General features: G+C 44.0%; 1 long non-coding RNA gene and 1 pseudogene across 1 annotated transcript in view; one reads left to right on the top strand and one right to left on the bottom strand.

Moving 5' to 3' along the window:
• Window positions 1-16,058, top strand: LOC131278848 (transmembrane protein 132B-like; annotated as a pseudogene).
• Window positions 16,045-18,660, bottom strand: part of LOC131278849 (uncharacterized) — a 27,291-nt gene continuing 24,675 nt past the window's right edge. Inside the window, exon 3 of the long non-coding RNA XR_009186302.1 lies at window positions 16,045-16,203. This is a non-coding gene — a long non-coding RNA (uncharacterized lncRNA). The remainder of the gene's footprint in view (window positions 16,204-18,660) is intronic.

Below are 18,660 nucleotides of genomic sequence, written 5' to 3' on the forward strand. Positions count from 1 at the left end.
ATGAAGAGCAAAGTGGACACGATTGTGAACTTCACCCACCAGCACTTCACCTCCCAGTTAGAGGTCACCGTCTGGGCCTCCAGACTCCCTCTGCAGATTGAGATCTCGGACCCGGAGCTGAGCCAGATCAAGGGCTGGAGGATCCCAGTGGCCCCCAGCAGAAGGTAGGAGGCCGAGAGTAGAAGCGCTCTCGGAGAGGTCGTGTGCCTGCTGCCCCATCGAGCCAGATCTTGGTGGTGGGGAGGGGTGGGCCGGCCCTTGGGGAAGCAGTGTCCACAGGTACCAGCAGACCGGGCTTGGGGTCAGATGGACCTGACCTGGCTCCTTACTAGCACTTTAGCCTGAGAAAATGATGAGACTAAAAATAGTATTTACCCCATAGTGTAGTGGTTAGGATTAAGTAAAATAATGCCCAAGAATCACTTCCAAGCAGGATGTAGTCATCTTCATTCCTCATCTCTCCGTTATTCATTCCAATGTTATTCTCAGTTCCCTGCTTGTAAATGTCACACCACATCCATGGAGTGCAGTCTTATAGTCAAGAATGCAGGCTTTCGAGTAAGGCTGCCTGGCTTTTGACCCTGGCTTTGCCGCTCACAGTGTGTGATCTTGGACAAGTTACTTAACCTCAGTTTTCTTATCTACAAATTGGAAATAATATTACTGAATAGTTTTTCCCAAGAATTCTTAGAAGTGATACCTATTGTCATAGGTAGAATTCCAATGAGGGGCCCCAGAGAGCTCCTTCCCCTGGTGTTCAGTCAACACTAATCTGGTATGGCTGTGATGGGGTTTTTACAGGTGTGATTAAAACCCCAGGTCCTTTAAGACTTGAGACTTGAAAGTTCTCCAGGTGGGCCTGACCCAACTCTTGCACTCATTAGAAACAGAAGGTCTTCTCCAGATGGCAGCAAAAAGGGAAGTCAGAGAGATTCAAGGTGAGAGACTAACTTGATTCGCCCTTGCTGGCATTGGAGAGGGAGGAGGCCACGTGCTGTGGGATGAGGGCAGTCGTTAGGAGCTAAGCACAGGCTCTGCCTGCCCCCCAGCCAGAAGCAGAAACCTCAGGCCTACAGCCATAAGAAACTGAGTTCTGCCAACACTCTGAATGAACTTGGAAGCTGATTCTTCCCTGGCATCTCCAGGTAAGTGCACAGCCAGGCCGGCAACTTGATTTCAGCCTTTTTTTTTCCACCATGATGCCAAAGGGAAACACTCCCAGTGGTATTTTTTTTTTTAATTTTTTTCTTTATTAGAGATGTTGTGGGCTTACAGAACAATCGTGAATAAATACAGGATACCCATATACCACCCTATTATTAATTCCTTGCATTGGTTTTGAACATTTGTTACAATTGACGAGAGTGCATGTTTATAATTATACTATTAACTAGAGTCCATGGTTTAGGGTTCACTGTTTGTGCAGAGTAGTTCTATGGATTCTTAAAACATTTTTATTCTGTTGCCATATATACAATCTAACATTTCCCCATTTAATCACATTCAGATAAATATTTCAGTGCTGTTAATTACATTTGCAATACTGTGCTCCCATCACCACCATCCATTACTAAAACATTTCCATCATTCCAGACAGGAACCCTGTATTTAACTTCCTATTAAGCCTTGCTTTCCCATTCCCTATCCCCACCCCATCACCTGGTAACCTATATTCTAGTTCTGACTATATAAGTTTGTTTATTCTAATTGTTTCAAATCAATGAGATTATATAGTATTTGTCATTTTGTGTCTGGCTTACTTCACTCAACATAATATCTTCAAGGTTCATCCATGTCATTGCATATATCAGGAACTCATTTCTTTCTACGGCTGAACAGTATTCCATTGTATATCTACCACATTTTATTTATCCATTCATTGGATGATAGACACTTGGTTTGCTTCCATCTTTTGGTAATTGTGAATAATGCTGCTGTAAAGATCAGTGTGCAAATATCTGTTTGAGTCTCTGCATTCAATTCTTTTGGGTATATACCTAGTAGTGGGATTGCCAGATCATATGGTAGTTCTATACTTAGCTTTCCGAGGAACTGCCAAACTGTTTTCCACAATTGTTCCACCATTGTACATTGCCACCAGCAAAGAATGAGTGTTCCTATTTCTCTGCATCCTCTCTAACACTTGAAATTTTCAATTAAAAAAAAAATAGCCATTCTAATGGGTGTAAAATAGTATCTCATTGTGGTTTTGATTTGTATTTCCCTGATGGTTAATGATGTTGAGCATCTTTTCATGCATTTTCTAGCCATTTGTAAATCCTCTTTGGAGAAATGTCTATTCAAGTTGTTTTGTCCATATTTTAACTGGGTTGGTTGTCTTTTTGTTGTTAAGTTGAATGATTTCTTTATATATTCTGGATATTAAACCTTTATCAGATATGTGGTTTCCAAATATTTTCTCCCATTGTGTAGTTTGTCGTTTTGCTTTCAGGATAAAATCCTTTGATGCACAAAAAATTATTTTGACGAGGTCTCATTTATCTATATTTTCTTTGCTGTCTGTGCCCTAGGTATGAAGCCTAAGAAACCATTGCCTAATGCAAGGTTTTGAACATGTTTACCTCCTTTTCTTCTAGGGGTATGATAGTTCTAGCTCTTATATTTATGTCTTTGAACTATTTTTGCATGGATTTTTGCATAAAGTGTGATTTCTGCCTTTTGAGACCCTATGCAGAGATCTCAACTGAGCCTCTCTGGACCCCTTTATTATTATGTTTTCTAAACTTTTTGATCATAGTAACATGTACAACTCAAAATTTCCCATTTTTAGCCACATTCAAGTGGCATTTCAAGTTGTTCAGTGGTATTAATTTACATTCACAATATTGTGCTGAAATCATCACAGTTACTGCCCAGCTTTCTGACCTATAGAACTGTTCTAAGCCAGTACATGTGTGGTAATTTTTTAAATGTTGCAAAAGAAAACTGATAGATGCGTTGTTTCCTAGTGCTGTTGTGCTGCTGTAACAAACACCTAAATGTGAGAGAGTGCCTTTGACATCAGGCTGTGGGTTAAGGCTGTAAGAACGATAGTAAAAGCCTCAAACACCTTGAACAGACAGTGATCAGAAATGCGGGTGTTAAAGATGCTGCTTTAACAGGCTGCAGAACAAAGTGAGCAGCATTTTAGAGAAATCCTAAATCGTTTCAGAGAAAGCATAAATCATTGTGAATTAGCTGTTACTAGAAACTTAGACTTTAAAAATGTTTCTGAATGAGCAAATTCATAGAGTCAGAAACTAGAATACAGAATATTAGGGGCTGAGGTGGGGATCGGGAATGGGGAGTTAATTCTTAACAGGTGCAGAGTTTCTGTTTGGGGTGACAGAAGTTTTGGTAATGTATGGTGATGATGGTAACACAATATTGTGGATGCAGTTACCATCACTGAATTATATATAAGAATGTCATTAAAAGGGTAAATTTTAAGTGGTATGTTGTTGCTAGAACATAAAAAATTTAAAAAAACAACCATAAGACTATACAATACAGTGAATCCTGATGCAAACTATGGCTAAAGATAATTCTGCAATTTTAATGCTGTTCTCTCATCAGCTGTAACAAAGGTACCACACTGATGTGGAATGTAGATGGAGCAGGTATGTGGGAACTCTATTTTATGCATGATCTTTCTGTAAACTACAGCTTTTCTTAGAAAACAGCAACAGCAACAAACAAAACCAAAACAATGCCAAGAGTTCAGAAGGAAGTGAGGAACCATGTTAGTGGAAACTGGAGGAAGGTGGACCCTTGTTGTGTTCTGACAGGATGTTTAACGAAGTTGTGTCCTGTGGTTCCGTGAAAAGAAAATGAAGTTTGAGGTTTAGCTGGGGAGATTTCCAAGCAATGTTTTGAAAGTGCATCTTGGTTTCTTGTAGCTGCTTTTAGTAAAATGCAAGAGGAGAGATAATTTTTAAAGATTCAAGGACCTGATGATGTTGGAAATTCTAAGCCTATCCACATGGCAAAAGATGTAGAAATTAAGGCATTCACTGTCAGGAAAGCACGCTCGAAAGAAAAGTCAGTGATTTGGCTGTCATATCCTTTGCTGATGCCTGAAGGTTTATAACTTTCACCTGATGAAACACAAGATCTAAAATTCTTATCATTAGAACCCAGGCAGACCCAGGTGGGTGATACTGTCTCGTAAGCCTATTATCTCCCAACCTTCCGCCTGTCCTAGGTATATAAGTCAGCCAAAGGGATGCTGATGCCAAGGACCAGAAATCTGTTGGGTTTTATAAAGGGTGTATATTTGGGGCAGAAGCTTACAGATACCAGGCCCTAAAGAGTCCAACTCAAGGTACCATAAGAGGTACTTTCTCACCAAAGTCATTTGCCATGTTTTGAGCAAGATGGCGGGCGACGTCTGCAACAGTGCAGCCTTCCCCTTCCTCTTAAGGCTCCATGGTCCCAGCTTCTTCTGATCTCACCTGTCTCGTTCCCTGGGCTTGTTTTTCTCTGGGCTCAGCTGCAGCCTTATAGGCTGTCAGGCTCATTCTCTTCCCAGGACTCTGCTGTGTATACAGAGTTGTCTCTCTTCCTTTATGTTCTTTCCCTCTGTATTTATTTCCTGGGGCTCCAGCATCAAAACTCAAACTCTCTCTTCTGCCGTGTCGTTTTCTCTGTCCATCCCCACCCAGCAATGGGGCAGGAACTCGACCATCCTATTGATGTGGCCCATTCAAAGCCTTAGTCATAATTTAATCAAGTAGAAGTGAAACCTCTGAATCTACTGCAATCTAATATGCCCAGAAGAACAGACCAGTTTATAAACACAATCCATTATCTATTTTTGGAATTCATAAACCATGCAAACTACCACACTAGGGAAATATAGTCCTTCAGAAATTGACGAGCCTGCATGGTGCCTGGGGCTTGAAACAAAGCAGAACAGTACTACAAGGACTCTAAAAACCAAATTTTAATTAAAACCAAAAGCAACAAAATTAGGTCAGCATCTACATGCTAAACCTAAACTAGGTGACTGGTGGCTATAATGGATTTCAGTAGGCTGTTGTATCTCCTATATAATATCCAAAATGTTCAGAATACAATTAAAATGATTTTGCAAACCAAGAACTAGAATATTTGAGAAAAGAGTCAATCAATGCCAGTTCCCAGATGAACCAAATGTTGGAATGATCTAAAAGGATTTTAGGCAGAATAAAAAACATTCTTCCATGAGTATATACCAATCTCCTTGAACAAATGAAAAAATAGAAAATGCCAGCAAAGAAGTAGAATTTAAAAAAAACAACAATAGTAAATTATAGAACTGAAAAATACAGTAACCAAAATTAAAAAAATCCTACTGGATGAGCTCAAGAATAGAGGATAAAAATCAGTGAATTTGAGAACATTTCCATAGAATGTACTCAATATGAACAACAGAGAGAATATAGGCTCAAAAGAAATGAATAGATCGTCAGGGATTTGTAAGACAATAGCACAAGATCTAAAATTCTGTTATTAGAACCCCAGAAGGAGAGGAGAAAGAGTGTAGGACTGAAAATGTATTTGAAGGAATAATGGATGGAAACTCTCCAAGTATGGAAAAGGCATAAACCTACATATTCAAGAAGCTGAGGGAATGCCACAAAGGATAAACCCAAAGAAATCCATGTCAAGACACATCATAATTAAATTTCTGAAAATTAAAATGAAAATAATCTTTAAGGCATTCATAGAAATGATGCATTACCAATAGGGATTTGAATGAAGCAAACTTCTCACTTGAAACCATGTAACCAAGTTACATAACATTTTTCAAGTACTGAAAGAAAACTATCAATGGTGAATTCTGTGTCTGGCTAAAGTATCCTTCTGAAATGAAGGGAAAATAGAGACATTCTCAGAATAAAAACAAAACAAAACAAAACACTAAGAGAACTTGTTTCTGAGAGACCCACCCTTAAGAAATTCTCTAAAAAAATTCACTAAAAAAAAATGATAGAATGAGAAGGTTTGGACATTAAAAAAGGAAAGGATAATAAAAGCTGGGTGAAAATAGTAGTAAACATGATAAATTATCACAAATTTCTTAAGTATTTGATAGTTGAAGCAAAAATGGTAACACCAGCTGATATGACACTTAGTTGTACAGAAGAGATACTTGAAACAATTACGTTTTATAAATGGGGATGATGAAAAGACTTAAATGGAAGTAAGGTATGTGTACTTCACTCTTAGTGGTGAGACATTGGTATCAGTAGGCTGTGCAGAATATTTAAAAAGTTGTTCAAGTAACCCACAGGAGGGCAACAAAAGACAAATAGGGACCCAACAAAGGAGCAACAGACAGAAAACAGTGAAACACCAGACTTAAGCTGTAAAATATCATGATGACTTTAAATGCGAATGGTCTCAATGTACCTATTAAAAGTCAGTGATTGAGAATGGATGATAAATAAGATACAAGTATATCCTGTCAGCAAGAAACTACCAGCAAACAAAACTTGAGTGGGTCAAAAGTAAAAGAATGGAAAGAGCTATATTGTAAAAAAAATCCTTAGAAAAAATTAACAGAGTTGCAATCATACAGATTATGTTCTCTGACCATAATGAAATCAACCAAGAATTCAGTATTAGAAAGATAACAGGTAAATCTCCAAACACTTGGAAGTTATTCAACATTTATAAATAACTCATGGTCAAAGAGAAATATTAAATGAAATAAAAATTACATAGAATTGAATTAAAATTAAAGTATATTACAAAATTTTATGCAAAGATATAAAGCACTGCTGAGAGAAATTAATTACATTGTTAGCAAAGAAGAAAGGCCTCTTTTCAGTAATCTTAGGTTCATACTTCAAGAGCAAGCACAAGGAAGGAAATAAAAGAGCAGAAATCAAAGAAAGTGAAGATATACAAACAGTATAAGAAATCAATGAAACTAAAAGCTTGTTCTTTGAAACAATCAATGAAATTGATAAACCTTTAGCAAGACTGACAAAGATAAAAACAGAAAACATGCGTCATTAATATCAGGAATGAAACATGGATTATCAATATAGAGCCAGCAGCCAACTAAAGGATAAGGAAATTCTAGAAGAAATGGACTATTTTCTCAAAAACCACAAACTCCCAGCACTTAACCAGGGTGCTATAGATTATCTGAACAGTCCTATAACCATTAAAGAAATTGATTCCATAATTAAGAAGTTCCCAAGAAACAACTCCCCGGGGCCCAAGTTATTTCAGTGGAGAATTTTACCAGACATTTAAAGTAGAATTAATGCTAATTTTGCAGTCTCTTCCAAAAATTAGAAGAGGAAATAATTCCAAACACATTTTAAGAAATGACTATTATCCTGATAGCAAAACCAAACAAACATGGTCTTCTTCCCCAAAGAAAACCACAAACTAGTATCTCTCATGAAATCAGATACACAAACTCCCCCCAAAAATTAGGAAATTGAATCCTGTAATGTATTAAAAGAAGTATGCAGCATGACCAAGTAGGATTTATTCACAAGACTAGTTCATCATTTGAAAATCAATGTAATCCACATTATCAAAAGGCTAAAGAAGAAAATTATATCAGTTGATGTAGAGAAATCACTTGAAAGAACTCAACACCTTTCCATGAAATAAACACTTCAGTCAATTAGTAATAGGGGGAGTTTCTTTAACTTGATAAAGAATATGTACAAAAACCTACAGTTCACACCATACTTAATGGTGAAAGACTGAATCCTTTCCCTCTAAGATTAGGATCAAGGCAAAGATGTGTCCACTCTCACACTTATTCAGGGTAGTTCTGGAAGTTGCAGCCAGCACATTCAAGCAAGAACAGGTCATAAAAGGCATACAGACTATAAAAGAAGAAATAAAACTGTCTCTCTTTGTAGATGATATGATTGTGTAGAAAATCTACCAAAAATATCTGGTAGAACAAATAAGTTAGTTCAGCAAAGCAACAAGATATAAGAAAAACATAGAAAAATTAATGACCTTTCTATATAGTAACATTGAACATGTGAGAACCTAAATTAAAAACACAATACCATTTGCAATTACACCAAAGAAAATGAAATATATAGTAATGTAACACAACATACAGGATCTGTATGTTGAAAATTGCAATCTAAAGAGATCTAAATGTACGTCAAGGTATACCATGTTCACATTTATACTAAAATCAGCTCAAAAGGACCACAAACTTAAATGTAAAACACAAAACAATAAAACTTTTAGAAATAAATGTAGGGGAAAATCTTCAGATATAGGGCTAGGTAAAGAGTTCTTAGATTTGATACCATAAGCTTGAATCATGAGAGGGAAAATGATAAATTGGACCTCATCAAAACTGTAAACGTTTCCTCTGAGAAAGACTATGTTAATAGGAGGAAAAAATAGTTTGTACACTGGGAGGAAATGTTTGGAAACCATATATACTACAAGGGACTGCATATAGAATATTAAAAGAACTTGTACAGTTCAACAGTAAACAATTCAACAGTGTGCACAAGACATGGACAGACATTTTACTGAAGATGATATGCAGAGCACAAATAAGCACATGAATAGGTGTTCAACATCAGTAGACATTAGGGAAATACAAATTAAAACTGCAATAAGATACCACGACACACCTATCAGAATGACTGAAATGAAAAATAGTGGTGTTTCCAAATGAGGTAAGGCTACGGAGAAACTGGGTCACTCATCCGTGCTGTGGGGAGTGTAAAATCGCACAGCCTTCTGAAAACAGTTCGGCAGTTTTCTTTTCAAACTATACATTCCCTTACCATACATTACCTCAAATATAGTCTTTCGCATTTATCCCAGAGAAATGAAAACTTACGTTCACTCAAAAACTTGTGTACAAACGTTCATGGCAGCTCTATCTGTAATATCCCACACTGGAATCAACCCACATGTCCTTCAGTGGATGGATGAGTGAGGAACTGTGGAAAGCTAAACGATGGGATACAACTCAGCAGTGAAACGAGTGAACTATTAAGGGAACTATCTAGGATGGAGCTCCAGGGAATTATGCTGAGGGAAAAATGTTAGCTTCAAAAGGTGACATCCCATATAATTCCATTTACTCTGACATTCTGCAGAGACCAAAATTACAGAAATGGAAAACAGACAAGCGATTGCTCTGGGCTAACAGTGGGGAATGACGATATGAAGGGGCAGGATGAGGGAGTGGTGGAGAGAAATGGAACAGATCTGCATCTTGATTATGGTGGTGGTTACATGGGATAAAACTGCAAAGAGCCACACAGCAATTGGTCAGTGGTCCCCAGAACTTTCAGGGTGGTGGGATGACGTGCTGTAGAGAGTGGGTGTAAGGAGTCAGATGGAGCAGACCCAAATCTGCAGTTTCCCGTGAGGAGGCTGCACACCTCACCACGCTGAGCCTGGTTTTCTCCGTGTGAACACAGGACCATATTTCATGGCTAATGTGAAACGAAGGGGGTCAGCTATAAAGTGGGAGACAACAAGCAGGGGGTGCAGACGGCCTGGCTGGGCCCTGCCTGAGCAGGCGACTCCTGCTGACTTCAGCGGAGGCACCCCAGGGGTGGCCTCCTCGTCCGCCCCCTCGGGGCTCTTGTGGAGGTCAGACGCCTCATGTCACGCGTGTGGTGAGCCCCCAGGATTCCAGAGCCTTGGGCCTGGGCCTTCACATGGAGACGTCAGTCGTGCCCCTCCTTCCCTGACACAGCTCCCCACCCTGGAGGGTCACGGGGAGGCGGCAGTCCCCCGCCAGGCCCGGTCAGGACAGCACGCAGGGCGGGGCTGTTTTGGGAGGAGGCAGATGGGATGTCAGGGGGGTGTGGATAGCAGGCCTCAGGGGAGGGCCTTGGCTGGGTGGGCCAGGCTGGTGTGCTCAGGGGGGAAGGAGAAGCGGGCGGGGCAGTGGAGGCGCCCTGCTCATCCCAGGCAGCCTGCCTCGCAGCAGCTTCGCACCTCCAGCAGGGATTTCAGGGGAGAGCAGGGAGGTGGGAGGGGAGAGGTGCCCTGCCGCCTTCAGGACCGTGAGCTCCGAGGGGCCTTCTCTGCCGGGTGTGGAGCGCCCCAGCCCAGGAGGAGGCTGGACCTGAAAGCGGCCCAGCTGGGATTCAAGGGCCGGCTTTGAGGGAATTCCCAGGGGCCCTTCCCCGCTGCCCTCACGCCTGGGCCTGTTGGATCCTCGGGCAAGTGGTTATTTTCATTCGTGAGGTGAGGGGTGGGGTGCCTGAGTGGAGGCCACGCAGGGAGGCGTGTGTGCCAGGGGGCCCTGAGCCTCCGCAGAGCTGCAGCACCTACTCTCCAGTTCGTTGACTTACCCAGGTCAGCTGACAGGGAGGTGAGGATGGTCAACCACCGCACCAGGGAACGGAGAGCGTCTACAGCTGCAAGCAGGAGAATCCCATCATCAGCTGTGGGATCTGAGCCCCCTCTCGACTTAGAGGTGGAGGGGACATCACCACCCCAGGGTGCTCAGGATGGAGGAATGAAATAAGGATTAGAGTGGACTTGCTGGTATTCTATTATATAACTACTGTGACTCTAGCAATGGAAGAAATTGTAGCATTGATGTGGAGACAGTGGTCACAGGAGTTCCTGAGGGCCAGGAGAGGGAAAAAGTTGTGATATGGGGGCATTTTCAGGACTTGGAGGTGTCCTCCATGATGTTGCAGGGACAGATGCTGGACAGAATATATCCTGCTGTAACCCACTGAATGGACTGGGGGAGAGTGTCAACTCCAACGTAAACTATAATCCATGCTATGTAGCCGTGCTCCAAAATGTACTCATCAAATGCAGTGGATGTACCATACTAATGAAAGAAGTTGCTGAAATAAGGGGGTAGGGTGGGGAGTGGGTTGTATGGGAACCTCTTATATTTTTTAATGTAACATTTTGTGTGATATATGTATCTTTTTAAAAAAAATGGAAAGAAAAAAAAAAGGCCAGCAGACAGTCCTCCAGGCAGAGTCACCCTCCCCTCAGGCCCAAGGTTCTGCCTCTGTCACCCGCAGGGAATTATTTTAGAATGACAAACCTGCAGGACCCAGAGGGCAAGGGCAGGGCCTCTGCCTGCCGGTGCTGGCCCTCCTGCCTTCCTGGCCCGGGTCCTCTGCAGGCCTGCTCCCGGCTCCCATGGCCCAGGCTGCTAGCAGCCCCCGAGGCGCACAGCGATCCCCAAGAGGAACTTCGGACAGACGGGCGGTGAAACCACGGGCCAGCAGGTCGGGCAGGCACAAGGGCCGTTTCATTGCTTTCCGTGTGTCGCGTGAAGCTGAAAAATGAGGGCGTGAAACTGGGCAGTGGCAGGGCTGATTCTTTTTGGCGCGTTTGCTTCCAGGCCCACCCGGGAAAGCGAGGACGAGGACGACGAGGAGAAGAGAGGGAGAGGCTGCTCCCTGCAGTACCAGCACGCCACAGTCCGTGTCCTGACCCAGTTCGTGGCCGAGTCGCCCGAGTTAGGGCAGCTCACCTACATGCTGGGGCCCGACTGGCAGCTGGACATCACCAGCCTCGTGACCGAGTTCATGAAAGTGGAGGAGCCGAGAATTGCTAAGCTGGAGGATGGCCGGACCCTGGTGGGGCGAGAGCCGGGGATAACCACGGTGCAGGTACAGCCGGGCCCCTCCTGCTGCTGCCGCCCCTGGTGCCAGGCGGCGCGAGGGCACCTGCAAGGATGCTGTTGTGCGGGCGGTGTGCATGTGGGTGTGCCAGGTGCATGCGTGCAACCGGCATGTGTGCGAGGGGATCAGGAGAGGAGCAGGAGGAGCAGCAGTGCTCATTGAGGCTGATAATCTAAGCTCAAAATGATTTTTGCATTTTAGGGAGAATTGAGATATCTAATTTCTTTTACCAGTGAAAATGAAATTAAACACACATTGTAAGCAATTGTTTCCCCCATATGATACTCTACTTTCTTCATATCACAAATGGAAGGCTGTGGAACCTATGAGACCTAGTTTTTTTCTATCCTTGAAGTTTAACCATTTAGCTGTTATACTTTGAACAGTGGATAAAAAAGTTTAAAAACAATGTATTTGCACTAAATATAAAAACATCCATAGTTAAGTGCTTTCTATTTCATAATTATAGTAAAACTATTTTTTCTAGCCAATTTTGACAGGATAATTATGCAGAAATGTCGCAACATAATCTTTTCCTCCAAATTAAAAATATTCCTGTTCACGTTAATTAAGTCACATTTTGAATTTTGCAAATAAGTTCATTTTTGACAAAGCTGGATGATAAGTTTTTTTTTTTAAGATTTATTTTGTATATATTTGTCTCCCCTCCCCAGTTGTCTGTTCTCTGTGTCCATTTGCTTTGTGTTCTTTTGTGTCCACTTGTATTCTTGTCAGTGGCACCGGGAATCAGTGTCTCTTTTTCGTTCCATCATCTTGCTACGTCAGCTCTCCTTGTGTGTGCTGCCATTCTTGGGCAGGCTGCACTTTCTTTTGCGCTGGGCAGCTCTCCTTATGGGACACACCCCTTGCATGTGGGGCTCCCCTACACGGGGGACACCCCTGTGTGGCACAGCACTCCTTGCATGCATCAGCACTGTGCATGGGCCAGCTCCACACAGGTCAAGGAGGCCTGGGGTTTGAACTGCGGACCTCCCATGTGGTAGGTGGATGCCCTATCTGTTGGGCCAAATCCGCTTCCCCATAAGTGTTTTATTATGTATTAATTTTCTATTGCTGTGTCACAAGTTACCACGAACTTAGCACTTTAAAAGAGTACCTGTCATTAGCCCAGAGTTCCACACGTCAGGAAGAAGGCTGAGTGAGCTCCATGGCATCTCCGCTCAGGGTCTCCCAGGGCTGGAATAGAGGTGGCAGTTGGGCAGATTTGCAAGCGGGGGCTTCGAAGAAGAGCTATCCAGACTATTCTCCAGTTTAGGTTGTGAGCAGAATTCAGTTCCTCATGGGAGGGCCCTGTTTCCTTTCAGGATGTCAGCCAAGGACCATTCTCTGTTCCCAGGGGCTCCTGCACCCTGGCTCATCTGCCCCCATCATCAGCCATGGTGTCCAGACTCTGTCCCATGCTTTGAACCTGCCTGACTGCCCCATCTGCCATCAGCCAGGGAGGGGGCTCTGCTTCTAAGGGCTCACATGATTACATTGGACCCATACCTTAAGATCACCTGTGCCTTTTAACAGAACGTAATCACAGGAGTAATCTCTCTAGGCACAGGCTCCAAGACCAGGGCAGGTCGTCCTTGGGGGCCGTTCTAGAAATTCTACCTAGCACGTGCTTTTCTCCAGGTTTCAGTCACCACTGGTTGCAAATTAGATGGTTAATTAGGAGGGCCGGCTCTTCAGGACATCACGGGTCCCTTCCTGCCTTGTTTAACTGGTTTCCCCATTGACGTCACCACGGCCCACGCAGTCATCGTTATATTTCCGTGACGACCACACAGCTGCCCGTCAGAAGGCATGTGAGCAGGGGAAGATGGCTGAGCCTGTTTCAGGTTTACCACATTTCTGTTACTTTCAAAGTATAAGTATTTATTGGGCAAATGTTACTCTTTGAGTGCCCAGTACCCACATGGGCATTTAACTTTTACCAGAGAATATACTACTGCTATTATCACATGAAACAAGGAAAAGACAAGACCAGGGTGGACTTGGTAAAACTCCTTCTTCAGTGGGTAGATGTAACTCAACAATAGCATAGCACATGCCTAAGCCATTCCCGTGAGCACGTTCACTGAGCAGAGAGCTGGGAGAACACACTGAGGGAGATGTCAGTTAAGGAGTTTAAAGTGGCTGCAGGGAGAGGACACACGAGCTTTCCCGCTTGCTTTCGAAGGTTCTCTCGCCTCTCTCTGACTCCATCCTGGCTGAGAAGACAGTGGTTGTCCTGGATGACCGTGTCACCGTCACAGACCTGGGCATGCAGCTCGTGGCTGGCTTGTCTCTTTCCCTGCAGCCACACAGAGCAGACAGAAGAGCCATCGTCTCCACAGCAACTGCGCAGGATATTCTTCAAGCCCCCCAGCAGGTGAGCGGCCAGGGGCCCTGTGTCCCTGGTCAGTGGAAATGACATTCTCTCCCTTACCACACCCTGCAGAGAGGATCCCTGCAGTACTTGCAGCGAGGACTGGTGATTCCTGAAGCTTCTTCCCGCTTCTTATCCATTGTGTCTTGTTTCTGAGAAAAGAACTCGGTGGCTTGGATGCATTTCCTTGTTTTACACCTTTGCACATGAACCACCTGCCATATGCCATTTGCTTTCCAGTGGGCTTCCCTGTGCTAGGTGTGGGCTGCTGCTAGACTGTGCACAAGGGATCTCGTGTTTTCACTTTCCCCAAAGCAGGTGTTTTCTGGTACTTGGAAACTGTTCGAGCTGCCCAAACAAGCATGGCTAATAGGCACCAAATTGCTATTGTTTACTGAAATTATTGTCAACTCTAAATTTCTCCTCCATCTTTAAACTTTCAGCGAGTCACTTATAAAGATGCCAGGGATGCCATGTCTTTCAAGCAGTTCAGTCTCATAGTGCTGCTTTCCACAGGTACTCCAGCCAGTGCATTGGCTTCCTAGTAGAGAATGTTCAGTGCGATGCTGTCCTAAACAGTAGCCTGAGTAGTTGTACCTGAAATTGATTCAGATAAATTGCCTGATCTTTCAAATGTTTTTGGAAAGGTCAAAGTCAAATTCTGTTGTATGGCATGCAATAAATTAATAGACATTGTACTGTATTCATTGAAGTATATTTTTTATTCCTTATATACCAGTGGGGCTAAAGTACATTATTGATGCCAATTCAAGGCAGGCCAAATTTGTTCAAGATTATAAAACATAGTTTATTTTTCTCAGTTTGTAAATTTAAAGAATAATGTATGGGAAGTCATATTTTTGTTTGCAAACATGAAGGAACCTGATTATAACATAATGCTTTGGTTTCATTTTTCTTAGGAAGCAATAGTCAGTTCTTGGATCTTGTTCAGTGATGGTTCAGCAACACCTTTAGACATTTATGATCCCAAGGATTTTTCAATCACTGTCTCGTCATTGGATGAAATGGTGGTGTCTGTCCAGCCAAACCTTCAGTCCAAATGGCCGATCGTGGTTGCAGAGGGGGAAGGGCAAGGGCCCTTGATTAAGTTAGAACTTATGATCAGTGAACCTTGTCAGAAGACCAAGAGGAAGAGTGTTCTTGCTGTGGGTAAAGGACATGTCAAGGTCAAATTTGAACCAAGTGTGGGTGAGCACCAAGGAGGCACCAACGACATCGAGGGCACAGATTGGGAGTATAAAGGCCATCTCAGTAACTCCATAGAGTGAGAAGGAAACCAGGAGAGGGCAGTTCAGGAGTGGTTCCAACATGGCGCATCTGTTGGCCAAGGGGAAGGTGCCAACAAAAGCACAACGCCGCGGTCTCCCATGGAGGGAAAGAAGAAGAAGCTACTCAAGAGCGGTGGTCCAGATGCCTTCACAAGCTTCCCCACGCGCGGGAAGTTACCCGAGCCCAACAGTCCTGGTGACCTGACGGTGACCTCCAGGGGGCTAACTGACCTGGAGATCGGCATGTACGCCCTGCTCTGCGTCTTCTGCCTGGCCATTCTCGTCTTCTTGATCAACTGCGTGGCGTTTGCTTGGAAGTACAGACACAAAAGGTTTGCCGTGAGCGAGCAGGGCAACATCCCCCACTCCCACGACTGGGTCTGGCTGGGGAACGAGGTGGAGCTTCTGGAGAACCCCGTTGACATCACGCTCCCGTCGGAGGAGTGCACGACCATGATAGACAGGGGGCTGCAGCTCGGGGAGAGGAACTTCCTTCTCAACGGCAGCTCCCAGAAGACTTTCCACAGCCAGCTCCTCAGACCTCCTGACTATGTCTACGAGAAGGAAATGAAGACTGACCCAATAAACCCTTCAGGCCCCAAGAGGAAGAGAGTCAAGTTTACTTCCTACACCACCATTCTCCCGGAGGACGGCGGCCCATACACCAACTCCATCCTGTTCGACAGCGATGACAGCATTAAGTGGGTCTGCCAGGACATGGGGCTGGGGGACGCCCAGGACTTCAGAGACTACATGGAAAGGCTGCAGGAGCAGATGTGAGTGACTTTCTTATGTTCGTATTCACCTTTATGCCTTCTGTTTTTTGAATGGTGGAGCGGTGAGTCTGATGAGCAATAGGGGATGATTTGACACAGCTTCGTTGGTGGAGGGCTGGTGGGATCCTCTCTAAGCAAGTAGCAGAGGCCTGCAGGGTGAAAGCAGCTGGGCTTAGTTGGGGAAATGCTTCTAACACAGCCACATGTAGGGACTGGAGAAATCCTAAGACAACAGTTTTATATACTGCCTGGTACTAGCTCAGTGCGAATGTAATAAACCTGACCCCACCGACATTGTTAGTCATCTAGTGACAAAAAGCCGTTTGGAATTAGGAAAGATTTGGGTGTTGATTTTTCTATTCTAGACCTTTTAAAGCACAGCAGACATTTCTTGCCCTTGGCCTGAGATTAGACGTATGTGAAAGATAACTGAATGTGGCTCTCCTTGTTTGTTACGAGCACGGCTCATTATTTTTATATACATTTGCACCTGCACTTGGTTCCTTTGACCTCTGGAATTCTTTTTTGAAACATGAAGAGAAGAGATTTCCGTCTTTTCTTTGAGATCTGTTTGATTTCCACGTGCGTTTTCCTCCCCGGGCTTTGCCGTGTCGTGTTACTTCCTGGTGTCCGTGCACGATGTCAGGTGTTCTTCAGTTTCCCACACTCCAGTGTTCTGGGCCGTGGCTCAGAAGCTGGTCCTCACGTTCTCTCCTCCTTCAGACCTGGACCAGGCTTTTCCTTAAAGTGCGAGTGACATACCCTGAGGGAGGGCCATCTCTTTACAGTGTGCTTCATGAAGTGGCAACATTGGAAGTAAAGTTGTGAATCACAGACCAAACATTTCGCCTTATCCTCTGCTTGGTGCAAATTCATGGGGAACTCCTGGGGCCCATTTCTGAGGGCAGCAAGGCCTCAAAACAGCTGTATCTATCTGAATACTTGCGGTCAATACAATTTATTATGCTCAAAGTAGAATTGATATACACAGAAAGGAAATTGCTTAGGAAATAGCTGTCCATTAAACCTCCCATTTTATCAGACCAAAAATAAAAATAAGAAAGTAAAATACTTCAGCCCAGCAAAATAGAAATTCACCCATACAACGATCAAAACACAACAAAAAATTCCTCAACCATGATTTTGGCAGAGATGAAACCTTCACGGAGAGTGCACCAAAGGAGAAAAGCAATGGGATGCTCAAAGGAATCCTAAAAATAAATGACTGTTCCAGAGCATAAGCAGTTGCTATGAAAAATCACCACAATTGGAAAATCCGAGTGGCAAGAAGGAAAAAAAGGTGCCTCCCCGCGTAAGTTTTAAATAGAAAATGTTATTTGAAGAACAGCATGAGTGGTGTCAACAAAGCATGATTAGGAAAATGTGACAACATTTTTATTAAGATGGGATTGCTGGCAAAACACACACTGGGCTCGTATGCCCCACCGTAAGCTCTGTCGAGGCATTTGTATCTCTAAGAAGTAGAATGTTGAGGACCAAAAGATAGAAGGAGCTGCAGGAGCCCTCTGGGCGGTCCTCTGACTCCAGTTGGCTAGTTCCCAGGAGCTAGTCCCTAGGAGCTCAGTCCCCCCTCTTGCGATAGGGTCCCTGGTAGGGTCAGCATAGCCCAGCCTCTCTCAGGGCTCCTCTCGTTGGCAGCCGTAAGGCTCTTCTTGTATCTTTTGCCCATAGGGCGACAGTGTGTTGGTGGACAGTGCGCACATTACAGGTGAGGTGCCTCTGACATCCAAGGCAGGTATTTGCTTGGTCCTGTGTTATAGTGAGGCTTTGGAACTGAAGCTGGTCAGGTTCAAGAACCCTTAAATTTGACAAGAGAATGGAGCCAAGAGACCCAAGGCAATTGCTGCAGAAGGAATTTCCAGAGATGAGCACCTTGTAGGAAGAGCTCCTCAGCCACAGGAAGGCACCACTGCCCTTCAGAGTGTGTGGTGGAGGTGGCCTCACCAACGCAGTGGGCAAAGAGAGGCTCACGAGCTCCTTGGCCTGCAGTTCTCTAAATGAGCCCTGCTCCCTCTGGAAGACGTGGCCAGTTCTCTCTCCGTGGAGCCTCCACGTTTGGCCCAGGTGTTTCTGAAACTGAGGGTCCTCAGCTCAGTTAAGGGTGAGTGTCCCACACAGAGCAGGCTGTCTCCTACTGCAGAGGATGGCTTGGGTGTGCGGTGTCGTTTGGGGCAGGCTGGGGAAGCAAGAGAAACTACCATCCTGGGGACTGCCGCTACGGCCGCCTGGTGGTTAGAGCAGTTCCAGTACCATGAGCCTGTGCGTGCTGGACGCGGTGCGGGAGCAAGCGTGGGCTAAGAAGGCTCAGCTGGAGTGACCCTAGATCACCTTTGTTCCTTTATGAAAAATCTCAGACAATTCAAAATGAGAAACAAGTGGAAAGGCTGGGGAGAGGGGTCCCTTTTACCATACAACACACATATACACAGATACAAATGTGTGTGTGTGGATACTGAAGAGCACGAGAATATTGAGTGGGAATCATCAGTGACTTTCAGTTGTTCTGATTTGGCATGGACCTTATTCAGATTAACAGAACTTAAATTGAAGTTTTATCTGTTCTAAATATTTTCTGCTGATTAGAA

The sequence above is a fragment of the Dasypus novemcinctus genome, chromosome 6 (genome assembly GCF_030445035.2).
Source record: "Dasypus novemcinctus isolate mDasNov1 chromosome 6, mDasNov1.1.hap2, whole genome shotgun sequence".
In the NCBI taxonomy this organism is placed as follows: domain Eukaryota; kingdom Metazoa; phylum Chordata; class Mammalia; order Cingulata; family Dasypodidae; genus Dasypus; species Dasypus novemcinctus.